Below are 3,326 nucleotides of genomic sequence, written 5' to 3'. Positions count from 1 at the left end.
TTCCTAGAAGAGGTCGTTGACTTGTATAATTCTTTAAAATCATTGTTAGAATTCACCGGTTAAGTTTTTTGGGCTTAGAATTCCTTTGTGGGCAAGTTTTTAACTATAAATTCAATTATTTTAAATATATGGTGTTATATAGATTATGTATTTTTTTTTTTTTAATGAGTGAGGTTTGGTAGAAAGGTTATTTTGAGGTAGTTGCTTATTTTTATCTCAGTTACTAAATTGGCATAAAATTGTTCAAAATATTCACTTATCATTTTAATGCGGTGGGATCTATAGTAATGCTCCCTTTTAAAATTCTGATATTAGTCATGTGTGGGTTCCCATTATTTTTTTTATTAGTTTACTTGAAGTTTATAAATTTTATTGAACTTAAAAAAGATCAGTTTGAGGGTTCTTTGACTTCATTGTTTTTGTGTTTTCTATTTCATTTACCCTTGCCCTTTTTCTCAGTAGTTCCTTCCTGATTGTTTTTGGATTAATTTTTCTTTTCTTATTTTATGGTCACTTGAAGTAAAAACAAAAGTCAATGATTTAAGAACTTTCTTGCTTTAAATGCTATAAATTTTCTTTCAAAACTACTTTAGCTTCACTCCGCATTTAAAATTCTATGCATTAATTTAATTCAATTAAATGTGTTCTTTCATTTTCCTTTTTCTTTATTGACCAATAGGTTATTTAGAATGCATTGTTTAATTTCTAAACATTTGATTTCCAGATAATGTTTGTTATTGAATCTAGTTTAATTTTCCTGAGTAACAGAATGTACTTTGAATGCTTTTTCCTTTTAAATTCATAACTACTTTTATTGCTCAGAATACATGTATGTTCCGTTTATATTTGCAAATAATGTATATTTGTCTGCTGTTTGGTGGAATATTTTCTAAATACTGATTCAGTTGGTCAAGAATGTTATGTTATTGATTCTTTTATATCCTTTTGAGTTTCTGTCTAATTATCACTCTCTGAATTACTCAGAAAGAAGCATTGAAAATATCCAACTCTAATTTTGGATTCATTTATTTTTTTCTTTCAGTTCTACAAGTTTGTGCTTTATGTATTTTGAGCTCAGTTACTAGGTACATTTATTTTTAGGACAGTAACATCCTCTTGATAAATGAACCTTTTATCATTACAAGATTTTTGTCTTTATTCTTTTTATTTGCCCTCCAAAATCTATTTTCTTCCTGATATTTATACCACAACTCCAGCCGTCTTATAATTAGTCTTAACAAAGTATGTTTTTCCCCATCTTCTTTACTTTTAATATACTGACCTTTATATTTCAAGTGACTTTACTTGTTGTTTTTAAATATTATATGGTTGTGTCTCTCTCACTCTTTTTTTTTTTTTTTTATATTGACATGTATGAAATCAAGCATGCCTGGCTGCTACAAGACCATAGCAGACAGGTATAGTAAAGAAACAATTTTATTTTGAGCAAGGTGAATGGCAACACAGTACTTAACAGCTATATTGTAGTCTAAATCCTGCCCCCTTTTTTTTTTTTCATCCATGATGGCAATGTCTAATTTTTAAGTAGAAAGTTTAGAGTATTTTAATTCAATTTTCAAAATGATCAGGTTTAACTATGTTATATGGTTATTTTTTTAATTTTCCCTTCTGTTATTTGTAGTTTTTTCTCTTTACTTGTCTTTTTTGACAGGATCGAATATTTTTTATAATTTTATCCATTGTGACTATATTCACTTATTTGCTTTCTTCATGCTTATTTTTTTTAGAGGTTGCACTAGGGATCAGTGTACATCTTTAACCTAACAGAGTCTACTTTAAAATAAATATGTCAATACATAAATAGTGTAAGAAACTTTATAACAAATTACTACACATTTCTTTATAACAAATTACTACACATCTAGTGGCTTAAAGCAAATTTATTCACTTATAGTTTTGGAGGTCAGAAGTTTAAAATTTATCTTCAGGGTGGTGTTCCATCTGGAGACACTAGGGAGGATTCGTTCCTTGTCTTTTCCAGATTGTAGAGGCTGTTTACACTGTTTGGCTCATTGTTTCCTACATCTTAAAAGTGTGGCTGCTTCCTCCAACCTCTATTTCTGTCTTCTGATCTCTTTGTTATTTTTTTGACCTCTGCTTCCCTTCTTACAAGGAGGGCTGTAATTACGTTAGGCCTACTCAGATCCAAGATAATCTCATCTCAAGACCTTTATTTATTCATATCTGATTGTTTCTTTTCAATATAAAGTAACATATTCATAAATTCTGGGATTAGGAAGTGAACATCTTTAGAGATCTAATATTCAACCTACCATACTCATGCTACATTGTTATTTTTCCACTTTAAGTAGTAGATTATGTTTTAAACACATTGAAAATGAGAAAAGTTTTGTACATTCTCCCAATATTGACCATTTCAAAGTTTTTTAATTAATCAAAAACAAACTCATAAATATAGAGGACAATTTGGTGATGGCCAGAGTGGAGGGGGGTTAAGGGGGCCAGGAGAAAGAGGTGAAGGATTAAGAAAGTACAAATTAATAGTTGATAGATGGTCATAGGAATGGGGAGCATGGCATAGGGAATGTAGTTAGCATTAATGTAATGGTGAAGTATAGAGCCAGAGGAGAGAAAGAGCAATCAGGGAGATTGTTTATAAACTACATAAATGTCTAACCAATGTACTGTATATTTGAAACTAATAATAAAATAAAATAAGTTTTTTTAATTAGCTTTGCATAGATGCAAATTTAATGTGACATCATTTTCATATCTTTTATAACACTTCTTTTCATCATGTCTATTGGTAATAAATTATTGCTGTGATTCTTTCCTGAAAACCTCTTTATTTCATTTTTTTGAAAATTTATTATGTTCCTGAATATAGAATTTAGATCGATAGTTTTTAAAAAATATTTCTTAAAAGATGTTCTATTTTAATCTCATTTGCATAGTTTCTGACAAAAAGTCTGCTATAATCCTTATCTATGTAATGCCTTTTTTCTGTTTTTAGATTTTTCTTTTTATGACTGATTGTAAGCATTCTAACTGTGATGTGCCTTGTTGTTTCCATCCTTCTGTTTTGGATTTAATGAGCTTTTCAGGTTTGTGCTTTTGTACTCTGTATAAAAGCAGGGAGAAAATGACCACTATTAAAATATATTCCCTGACGCTCTTTGTTCTCAGACTTATATTGCATATATGTTAAATTGCTTGATACAGTCACAAAGTTCACTCATATTCTTTTGCTTTTGCTTTATATTCATTTTTTTTTCTCTCTATGGTTCATTTTTGAATAGTTCTTTTAGTTTTGTTTTTCTTTCTTTCTTTCTTTCTTTCTTTCT

At 29.1% G+C, this 3,326-nt stretch overlaps 1 non-coding gene across 1 annotated transcript; it reads right to left on the bottom strand.

The window, feature by feature from the left end:
• Positions 1–1,370: 1,370 nt before the first annotated feature.
• On the bottom strand, positions 1,371–1,502 carry LOC118614492. Its single transcript, XR_004956082.1, has one exon. It is a non-coding gene; the product is annotated as a small nucleolar RNA SNORA63 (small nucleolar RNA).
• Positions 1,503–3,326: the final 1,824 nt, after the last annotated feature.

The sequence above is a fragment of the Rousettus aegyptiacus genome, unplaced genomic scaffold (assembly GCF_014176215.1).
Source record: "Rousettus aegyptiacus isolate mRouAeg1 unplaced genomic scaffold, mRouAeg1.p scaffold_m13_p_2, whole genome shotgun sequence".
Classification (NCBI taxonomy): domain Eukaryota; kingdom Metazoa; phylum Chordata; class Mammalia; order Chiroptera; family Pteropodidae; genus Rousettus; species Rousettus aegyptiacus.
Note: the sequence above shows the minus strand (reverse complement) of the source record. Positions and strands in the feature narration are given on the sequence as shown.